The following is a 10,914-nucleotide window of genomic DNA, read 5'->3' as shown; positions in this document are numbered from 1 at the left end:
ACTGAGCCACCCAGGTGCCCCCCTCCGAATCCAATCTTGTTTCATTTTTCCTTCCCTACCCCCACACCCCCCACTTTGCCTCTCAAATTCCTCATATCAGGGAGATTGTATGATAATTGTCTTTCTCTGATTATTTCACTCAGCATACCTTCTAGTTCTATCCACGTCATTGCACATGGCAAGATTTCATTTCTTTTGATGGCTGCATAGTATTATATATATATATATATATATATATATATATATATATATATATATATATTTTAAGATTTTATTTATTTATTTGACAGAGATCACAAGTAGGAAGAGAGGCAGGCAGAGAGAGAGGAGGAAACAGGCTCCCTGCTGAGGAGAGAACCTGATGTGGGGCTCGATCCAAGGTCCCTGGAATCATGACCTGAGCCGAAGGCAGAGGCCTTAACTCACTGAGCTACCCAGGTGCCGTATATTATTATATATTTAAAGTTGCTAAAGCTTAATAGTTCTTAGCACAAGAAAAAAATGTGTATGTTTGGTGATGGATGTTAACTAGTCTTAGGGTGATCATTTCACAACAGATAAAAATATGGAATTTTTATGTTGTACGCCTGAAACTAACATGTGTCCATTATATGTCAGTTTCTTTAAAAAGTAATTGATATTTTATTTTTTTAAAAATTATTTATTTATTAGACAGAGATCACAAGTAGGCAGAGAGGCAGGCAGAGAGAGAGACAGGGAAGCAGGCTCCCTGCTGAGCAGAAAGCCCAATGTGGGCTTGAACCCATAACCACTGAACCAGCCAGGCACCCCAAAAGTAATTTATATTTTAAAGAGAAAGACTATGGCACCTGGGTGGCTCAGTCAGTTAAGCGTCTGCCTTCGGTTGAGATCTTGATTTCAGGGTCTTGGAATGAACCCTGGCATCAGGCTCCCAGCTCAGCAGAGAGCTGGCTTCTCCCTCTGCCCCTCCTCCCACTTGTTCTCTCTGTCTCTCTCTCTCAAATAAATAAAATCTAAAAAAAAAAAAAAAAGTAAAGAGACCAAAACAAAGTCTGGAAGGATGTGAATCGCTGTGTTAAAATTAAGAAGAAAAAGCTGTTTCTATTTTGAGAAGAGCCTCTTTGAAATGTATAATTAAAAGAAATAAAATGCCTTTAGAGTTAGGCAACAGGAGAGAATGGTCTTGGTGAGGGGCCCCCTTTCCCATAATCTTAGGAAGTGAGCAGACCCCCTGATGTCCTGTGTGTGTTCCCCTGCAGTAATACGGCCTCTTATTCTTTGTCTGATCTTATTTTTCTATGTAAAATGTGGTATCAGTGCAATCATTTTTTCTTTCTGGTTTGATTTTCAGGAAGATTTCAACGTCGGTCACTTTGTGTCTGACTGTAGGAAGCGTGTCCAGCTGGAGGAACTAAGAGGAGATCTGGAACTCTACTATAAACTTCTTAAAATAGCCATGGTCGAGCTCATCAACAAGGATTATGCAGATTTTGTCAACCTTTCCACAAACTTGGTAAACCTGAAATTCACAAGTCCTACACACACACACACACACACACACACACACACACTTTCTCTCTCCTTCATATTTATTAAAAGGGCAGAGTTTTTAGAAACCTTTCAGTTGATTACCCCACCAACCCCACCAGAAACTTGAAGAAATTACCAATTTCATTAATAAAAGAACTAAACTTTTTGGAATACATTTTTTTGTTTTAGTTTTTATTCATTTAAGGTTGCTCTAGTTTGATTATGTTTCAAATTCATTAGTCAACAGTGAAAAGTAAAGGATAATAATACCCAAGGGGTTGTTTTATTAGTTGCTAAGTGATTACCCTGAAGTCTTCCTTGATTTAGACTAATTTGTAGGAGCAAATGTCCACCACTCTTACAATGTTTAATTTACTCCCAGGTATATCTGTTAGCCAGAGCTAGGTTGAGGGAACATTGGCCAATATTGATATTTAAAAAGTTTGGTTTTATAAAAATATAAGAATGATTTGCAGTGAGCTTATCAATTGTTTGTAAAAGCCGTTTAGAAATGTTGAATTTTGTTCCTTGGCAGAAAAGTCTCCTTGTTGATGCTTCATTTTGTTTTAAATCTGTTTGTCCAGAGAAGCACAGAAAGTTGCAGCTCCGTGGGAATTTCAAGAAGCATTAAAATTAATGATGCACATTTGCTTTTGGGAAATATACCACTAAGATAAATATCCCAATAGGATTAAAAACCTAGAAAATTTTACTTCTGTTTAATTTCTATTTTTCTCAAGGCTTATAATAATGTTTAAGAGAGACGTAGCCCGTCAGACTTTCACATCAGCTGGCTGAGTATCATCAATTACAGACAGAGAACTGTTCACCTTCTGTGAAAATTTTTCACATTCATTTAAAATGTCATCTAAAGGCAAATTGTTCTTAAGGAAACTTTCGTTTCTCCTGACTTCCCTTATTTTTATAGTTTCATGTATTTCAACAGATTTTTTTCATATTCTATGAACAACATTAATGGCCAAATAACACTTCTGTTGTTTAGCTAGTTATGTAGCAAAATACGGTTGTGCCAAAAAAAACAAGTTAAATCTGGTACTGCTTTGATCGTTAAATAGATACGTCACTATTACTCCTTATCGTGATGTGTTTGTGCCAACCTGGTTTTGCCTTTAGGTTGGCATGGACAAAGCCCTCAATCAACTTTCTGTGCCTTTGGGACAGTTACGAGAAGTTCTGGTAAGTCCCCAATTAATGAAAACAGTCTGCTGTGACGCCTGTTGTCCTCGTCGGCTTTTCTCTAAGAATTCTTTTCATCTGTTAGTTTGGTGGTACTGGTGGTTGTATTTTAACGGTTCATGATTATAATATTCACCTTCAGAAGAGTTGTAAATGATTTTGTTTTTGCATATGCTAAAAACCTAAAAAAACATGTTCGATTTGAAGAAGACATATTCTCAGAGTAGACAACCTTAAAATGTCAGGGGAGAGGAAGCATATTTCCAAATTCAACTTATTAATGCCACTTTGGTCATATGTAAGTGGTTTCTAACTTACGAATGACTTGTATTTTAACAGTTTGTAATCTTGTAAATATCCCCCCCCACCCCACGTAATCTACGTGTGGTTAGGTTCCTGGGCTGATCTACAAAAACTGTGTAATCCCTAATGGAACTGAAGGATAATATAAATAAAATGTAATACTTAATAAATGTTACATTTGCATGTTCTCTCAGAAAAATCTCTGTTGTGGGAATGGGACTCCCCACCTCTAAGCCATTGGGAATAGGAACTCCACCTGGGTGAACAGTGGAGGGGCAGTTGTGGCATCACTTCTTACAGAAAACTGTGCTGCCCTGTCTCCCCTCCCGCCCCCCCCCCCGTCTGTGTCTGGTGCCCTGACTTACGGCCTCTGTCCATTCTGATGCCCTGTCGTAAACTTGTCATAAACGACACCATCCTTCCTTGTGTGTCTCCTCTAGCTTGAGTGGCCTCTTGCGTCCCTCCCCTAAGACAGTGCCTGCATCCTAGAGAGAATATAAGGAGAACATAATTTAAGTGAAGACACAGTACATGGTTAGAACCAAGAAAAATGCGGAGTAATGGAAATATCAGTGCTGAGAAGCCTAGGGGAGGGGCAGGCAGGAAAGAGTTCGTGAAACAGGTAAAAATCTTGAGTTGTGCCTTGAGGTAGCCAATACTTTCCATGGTTTATGTCTCATTTGAATTTTACAAAATCTTGTTAAAGATACTTTTCCTTGGAATGGAAGGGATTTTCATGGTCCGCTGTTGGATTCCACACCAGCCGCTGTGGGGCTCTCCCACTGCCTCCTTGGTGTGCCTCTTCCTCCCGGGGCCTCATAGTGGTGTTGTTTCCCAAGCCTAGCCTTCCTTTGGCCTCCCACTCTTCTCTCGAACCCCCTTCCTGGAGGCAGATTTGCTCTACTCACACAGGCTCCCGTCCCGCCTCACCCCCTGCCATCACCATATCCCCTCCCTTTTCCATGGCCTGTTTTTATGGCCACTTTGGTCCTGCTCAGCCACAGGCCTGACCTGCCTTTCTGGTCCCAACTCTGAAGCTGTTCTGTGAGATTCTCAGACCACTGAGGGATACGACTATATCTGTCTTCATTGCATCCCTGTAGGCTGCCACAATACTGACGTCCAGGAGGTGTTTCATAATGTTGATGGAGTGAATTAATTCACCTTCCTGTGGAATTTTTGTGATATGCCTACTTGATTCTAGTTGTTTCTGTTAACCTTTGTTTTGGCCCTAATTCCTAATTATCTCTTTATTCATTAGCTTCTGGACATGTTTCTCTACCTCTGTGCTCTGCCTTTTTCTGGTCTTCTGTTCTTCATTCTTGATTCCTGGTATTTCCATACCCACATTTCATCATCCTGCATCAGTGCTTTGACATTCTTTCGTTCTCCAAAATATGCAGAATCTAAAGACTTCATCTCAGTGAAGTTGGCCCTCCATTCCTATTTCTGCTTCTCTCCAGAAGGAAGCCTGCAGTGCACATGGCTGTGTGCCTGTCTGACCCTGCCCCTGAGTGTGTGTGCACTTACATCTGCTCCCCATCCCCTCCCCACCTCGGCAGCTGTGTACACATGGCTTTCAGAGTCCGATTCGAGCCCCGTCGCATTTCCAGACTCTCCTGTACTTTGCTTCATATTATCTGTTCTCCATTCTAAGCCCCCTCATCCCCATAACTTTCACTGTATATGTCATTCTTCTTCTGGCCATGCGACCCTGCCTTCGTGTCATTATGCCCCCAGGTCATGAGTCCCCTCAACAGTAACTGTGTCTGGTATATCATGTTTTTTTTTTCTTGTCAATATCTGCATAGTACTGGTGCACAGGTATTAATTTCTGTGGAATTGAATGAGATGTAGGAAATTGATAATGTGACAAAACAATGTCTGTAATACATTTTCTTTATTATTCTTTTAAAGAGTCTCAGGTCATCAGTCAGTGAAGGAATTCGGGCAGTAGATGAACGAATGTGTAAACAAGAGGACATAAGGAAGAAAAAGGTACCCTCCAGTAGATTTCTTATGCTGCATGCCAGTTGAAGCCCTCTCCTCTTGTCTCCGCGAACTTGTCAGCACTATTCAGCTTTTTTTCTTTTTTTTTTTAAATTTAGCTTTTTTTCAAAGCTCTCACGCATGTGCATTTTATGCATTATGTCACGTTATCTACCTGAAATAAGAAGACAGAATTTCAGAGGTACCCACACGATCTCAAGATCACCCACTTTTTCCAGAACAAGAAACAGTGATAACTGTTGTCGGTGCAGCGCTTGACAGTTAACGACTGTATAAATTGTCAGCGGCCCTGTAAAGAAAATAGGCCTATATTAGAGACTAGGGGAGAAGTGGGCTTTCCAAAGCAAACTCAGGATTCTGCCGTAGGTTTGCTGTTATTTTCTGATCCTGTGTTCTTTATGTTCTGGTGTTCACTTTAATTTTTTCAATTCCCAGTAGTTAGCATGCGGTGTTGGCTTAGTTTCAGGTGTGTGAGACAGGCAACGGCTCTGTACATCTGAGGGCTCACCCCGGGAGTGTGCCCCTTAGTGCTATCTCCAGTTCCAAGTGTCCCCGATATCATTCATGATCATAACGATGTAGGGGCACAGCGGGCATTGGGAGTCTGGGCTTCTGACTCTCGCCTGCTGCTCTGTACAATGTTTTCTATGTGTATTATTAGCATATTTGTTAAAATCTCAGTGGGGAGAAGCCTGTTTGAGGGACCTTCTGTTTAATTCGCCTCTGGATCTCCTCACAGCTTTTGTCCAAAGAATGCTTGTCGTGCGCTTCCAGACAAAACAGTAAGCTTTGTGAGAGCAGGGTGTATTTCTTGCTTTATTTTCTCGTGCCCCCCCCACCCCCCGTCGGAATGAATATTGAGCTCCCAGGGGTGTTCATTATTATTATTATTTATTGAATGGATGACTTTGTATTTTTTTGTTCTTTAAGGATGAGAGTTTTCATAATGTCCCTCAACCTCTTTGATAATATTTGTAGTGTAAAAGGTCTTTAATGATTTGGTGCTTGGGCATATAGGTATATGCACATGTAAACTGAGAGGGCCAGTACAATCGGAAGCCAAAGTTAAAACATGAATAAAGGGCCATAAGAAAACAAATGGAGGGGCGCCTGGTGGCTCAGTTGGTTAAACGTCCGACTCTTGATTTTGGCTCAGGTCATGATCTCAGGATCATGAGATTGAGCCCCGCATTGAGCTCTGTGCTCAGCAGGATGTCTGCTCGAGATTCTCTCTCTCCCTCTGCCCCTCCCCTGCACGCGCACATGCAGTCTCTCTCACTCTCAAATAAACAAATCTTTTTTAAAAAAAATAGGAAAGAAATGCCCATAGAAAGATTCCGGATGGGGAAAAAAAGAAATAAGAGTATAGAATATGAGAAAGCAAAGTCTAGGGTTTTTTTTTTTTCCTCTATAAACTTGCAATAGAATATGGAAGTATGCTTATTCTAGAACTAAGATTTGCATTCTTGAGAATTCTGTGTTTCATAGAAATATTCAAAATATAGCATGCCCTATATATTTGAAGTTAACTTTTGGTCTTATATTTTCCTGCATTTAGCATGGGAAATAAAGATGATTAAGAGTAAAGATGGTGACGTTTTTTGTTTGCTTAATTTTTATTTTTATAGATGTGTGTGTTGAGGCTTATACAAGTTATTTGATCAGTTGAAAAGATTGAAAAAATCTTAAATTCACAAAGTTCGAAAGAAACCTCTGCACTAGAAGCAAGCAGGTAAGCATTTTTTTTTTTTAACTAAATAGCACATAAATTAATACTTCACATCCAATCTAATTAGGCGGGGACGGCTTAGTTAGAATTCATTTCTGAACAAGAAGAAAATCCAGGTTTGTGGCTAGAATGTAGCTCCAGGAGAGTGGAGAGCATGAAATGGTGAAATCTATAACACGTTCCTATAAACCCTTTGGTTATAGACCACAGTTCCAACACGTCATTATGCTTGCAGTGTAAAAGTATATTTGGAATCACCTTCCCTGAGGACTAGCAAAGTCCTGTTGATCTTTAAGGCATACCTACCATTCATCTTGGTTTTTCTCCATCTCATTTTTTTTCCTAGACATGCCCAGAGTATTACCATTGATGTATTTTGCACCAGCATTATATTATTATGAAACAGTATAGGACATATCCAGTTGAAATTTACAAACAGGAAAGAAAAAACTTATGAAATAGGAAAAAGATGATGGCTCTCTTTGTTATACTGTGATTGTCTTGTTCCCTTCCTGGTGTGAATTTTCAATCAGCCAGGGTAGATGAGTGACTCAGAAAATGAGTAGTTAGGTCCTGTCAGCACTGTGAGACGCACAGTGGTGCAGTGGGTGTAGCCGGGGCTGGTCCTACACATACCAGCTGGGCTGCCTGCGTCAAGGTTGCCTGGTGCCCTGAGTGCTCTGTTGTGTGACGCTAACAGTCCCTCCCCTTGCAGGCGGAGTTAGGTTTCTAAATTTTAGGAATTAAGGTTTTAGATTTGGAAGGAACTTGAGAGACCATATGCTCCACATGTCTCATGATGGAGATTAAGAACGGACACATCCCAAAGGAAGCGATTCTCTGGTCCTAGGTCTCTGTCCCCTTTCACATCAAGGCATTCAACTAAGTGGTCAGCCTCCACTGTGCTTGTGTCTCTAGCCCGTTGCACTCGTGCTTCTGCCACATTCGTCCACACTTAGCAGACAGTCTGCACGCGGCCCTTCTGCAGCCCGTGTGTCTCCAGCGGCTCTGCTTCACTGCGGCCCTTGGCAGCGCCTGCAGCCCCTCCAGCCCCTCCAGCCATGTCCACGTTCGGCCCCTGGAGAGCTGGCCCTCCAGTGTTCTTCCCGTCTTTGCTGTTGCTGCTGTGCTCCTCGGATAGAAACACCTCAGTGAGCTCTGTGTCTACAATCCTGTCCCTTTGCAACACTGTCCTTGATAAACAGACATTGTGCGCTTTCTTGCTCAGAATTACCTTGGAGGACTTTTTTCTCCAGAAGAGCAGCTCTGAGCTCTAGAGTCAGGAAAGCCAGAGCAGGGTCAGCGCACAGTAAATCCATCATGCTCTGCCAGGCCCAGAAATGCCGAGAAAAGGATAAATAGGAAATGCGCATGGGATCAGTCAGTAGAGGTTGGGATTAGGCTTCGGCACTGTTCGTGCCAAGCGCTTGCCTTCCCTCCACACCAGTTCTGATGCTCTGGGACGGGGCACACCATGGCAGGTCTCCAGAGATTTTGGGTTTTCTTACAGTGTGTTTCCTCACTACCTGACTGCCCATCCTCAGATGTGGGATGCCTCATAGAGCCCAGCAGGGGCTTTGGGGCCTTTGTTGTGGTTTTTTTTTTTTCTTTCACTGTTCGACTTCCTTTTGAATGGGGTTAATGCTTTCTAATGTGGGGGGCAAGAGGGAAGTGTATCCAGTCCACTTGATGGCAGATGCACTGTGAGTGATTTCTCACCAGCTCCCGGAGCACCGAGCTTGCTCTTTCTGCCGTTGGGTAAATTTAAACTTGGAGTCCACTGCTCTGAGCAATTTCCCAGGTTGCTGCTAGGCGGTCAGTTTTAGCTGATTGAGGAGACAGCAGTAGTTGGTACTGGGGAGGTACTTGGGAGGGAGAATGAGTCAGGCAGAGAAGATGAGGGGGCTTCGGGTATGAACGGTAGGACAGGGCAAGAGAGAGGAGGTGGTTAGAGAATGGGAGAAGAAGGGCACGAATGGGAGAGCCCGAGGAACGTGGAGGAATCATGCAGTTGTACCCACACTGACCTAAAATAGCTCCATCCCCTTGCCTGGGCCCTGTGGCCCGGGCCAGGCTGCGTCGGTGGCTTCTACGACCTCCCCGCTCCTCACCCCTTGCACTGGGGCCTGCTGCACAGACAGTTTGTCATGAAAATTGATGGCGTTCAGGTGCAGGTGCCTGAGCGCTGTAAGGCATGGGGGGCGGTGGGGGTAGCAGGTTTTAACTTTGGGAATTACATTTCTCTAATTGTCTCTACTAGCCCTCTCTGGACTAGACAGATTTTGGAGAGAATTGCCACAGAATTTAACCAGTTACACTTTCATGCTGTTCAGAGCAAAGGCATGCCTCTTCTGGACAAAGTAAGACCAGCAAGTGTTGGTTTCGATTTTCAATTTGCTGTTTGCGAATTTCCTGGATGATTTTGGTTTGACCTAGCATTGCCCCTGATAATTGCTGCTCTACAGGATTTTGAAGCTAGCTTTGAATTTTTTTTTTTTTTTTTTTAGTGTCTCCTGCTTGGGACCCTGCTTCCATTATGTCACACTAGATAGATTTTGTGTAAAGACACAAGCGTAGTCTCCAAACTATGCAAGTAAAATTAATTCTGAATTTCATGTAACTTGACACATCATATGATGTAGTCAGAGTTCATTTATCCAAAGCCCTTGACTGGGTTTAAATGCACGTTTGTCAGATTTACTCCGTAGCTTAAGAGGCAAATAACTTTTTGTCATTCCGTAATTGTCTAAACTTCACTTTGATGAAGCCGACTTACTTTCAAAGAAATCATAGGGAGGGGACGCCTCAGTGGCTCAGTCAGTTAAGCCACTGCCTCTGGCTTAGGTCATGATCCCAGGGTCCTGGGATCGAGTCCCACCTTGGGCTCCTTGCTTGGCAGGAAGCCTGCTTCTCTTTCTGCCTGTGTCTCCTTGTGTGCTTGTGCTCTCTCTTGACAAATAAATAAATAAAAACCTTTAAAAAAAAAAGAAAGAAAGCAATCATGGGGAGAAGAGATTCATTGTTATTCTCTAGGAAATGTTGGGATTTTAATCTTACATATATTCTGGTAGAATTAGAGGCTCGCTTTATATATATAACACATATGTATATAAATTATACACATATATTTGAGCTTTTAGAAACTGTGGTGCCTGGACCTTCTTTCCTGGTCTCTCTGTTCTTGCAGCGTATAGCCCACATTACGGCCATGCTGCAGCAGTCCCTGGGAGGCCTGCTGCTGGAAGAGCTTCAGACTTCCAATGTGGACATCATACGGCACTGCCTCCAGTCTTACGCTACAATTGACAAGACACGGGATGCAGAGGCGTTAGTCGGTCAAGTACTGGTGAAACCGTACATGGATGAGGTTTGTGCCCCCATGCACCTCATTCCACAAACACAGAGCATCTAATCTGGCTTCGTTTCTTGACTGGGTGCAAGAGAGCTCAGGGCTCTTCCTTGAAGATGCTCTTAGTTCCTGCTCTTCTGGTTGTAAGAAAAGGTTGGTCCCGCTTGGTGCCCATCAGCATGGCAGGAATCAGGCATGTGCTCTGGTCTCTTACAGTGATGCCATAACTCAGGGATCATCTTAATTTAGTAGGGGTGAGGGACTTGCCTAGGAAGAAGGTACAGATCAGAACATTTTCAGGTCAATTTCCATTTCCATAAGTTATACGTTAATGAAGTTGCCGAAAAGCATGACCCCACCAAGGTGCCCATGCCCACTGGAGGAGCTGGAAGACAGCTCTGTGCGCAGGGAAAGTCTGTGAAGGGAAGCGTCTTCGCAGAATTGATGTGGCCTAAGTCTTGAAGACCATGGGGGGGGCGCCTGGGTGGCTCAGTGGGTTAAGCCGCTGCCTTCGGCTCAGGTCATGATCTCAGGGTCCTGGGATCAAGTCCCGCATCGGGCTCTCTGCTCAGCAGGGAGCCTGCTTCTCTCTCTCTCTCTCTGCCTTCCTCTCCGACTACTTGTGATTTCTCTCTGTCAAATAAATAAATAAAATCTTAAAAAAAAAAAAAAAAGAAGACCATGGGGGAGTTTGCCAGGCTAGGAAGGTGGGAGGGAGGGAATATTCAAAGATAAAGGGCTTTGAAGAGCGAGTTAGTGGGGTAGTACCTTAAGTCCAGAACTTGGTTACCCAGTGTTCTTGACCTTTAAGGAT

The 10,914-nt window shown here is 43.0% G+C and overlaps 2 long non-coding RNA genes across 2 annotated transcripts; both read left to right on the top strand.

Annotated features, from left to right (window-relative positions):
* Positions 1-321: 321 nt before the first annotated feature.
* Positions 322-1,687, top strand: LOC309857244. The gene is made up of 2 exons (XR_014307576.1): positions 322-438; positions 1,334-1,687. It is a non-coding gene; the product is annotated as an uncharacterized lncRNA (long non-coding RNA).
* A 958-nt stretch (positions 1,688-2,645) lies between these two features.
* On the top strand, positions 2,646-6,767 carry LOC309857243. Its single transcript, XR_014307575.1, has 3 exons — positions 2,646-2,709; positions 4,930-5,010; positions 6,651-6,767. It is a non-coding gene; the product is annotated as an uncharacterized lncRNA (long non-coding RNA).
* The last annotated feature ends 4,147 nt before the right edge of the window (positions 6,768-10,914 follow it).

This window comes from Mustela nivalis, assembly GCF_964662115.1.
Source record: "Mustela nivalis genome assembly, contig: HAP1_SCAFFOLD_532, whole genome shotgun sequence".
In the NCBI taxonomy this organism is placed as follows: domain Eukaryota; kingdom Metazoa; phylum Chordata; class Mammalia; order Carnivora; family Mustelidae; genus Mustela; species Mustela nivalis.
This window is presented reverse-complemented; position numbering and strand designations above follow the sequence as displayed.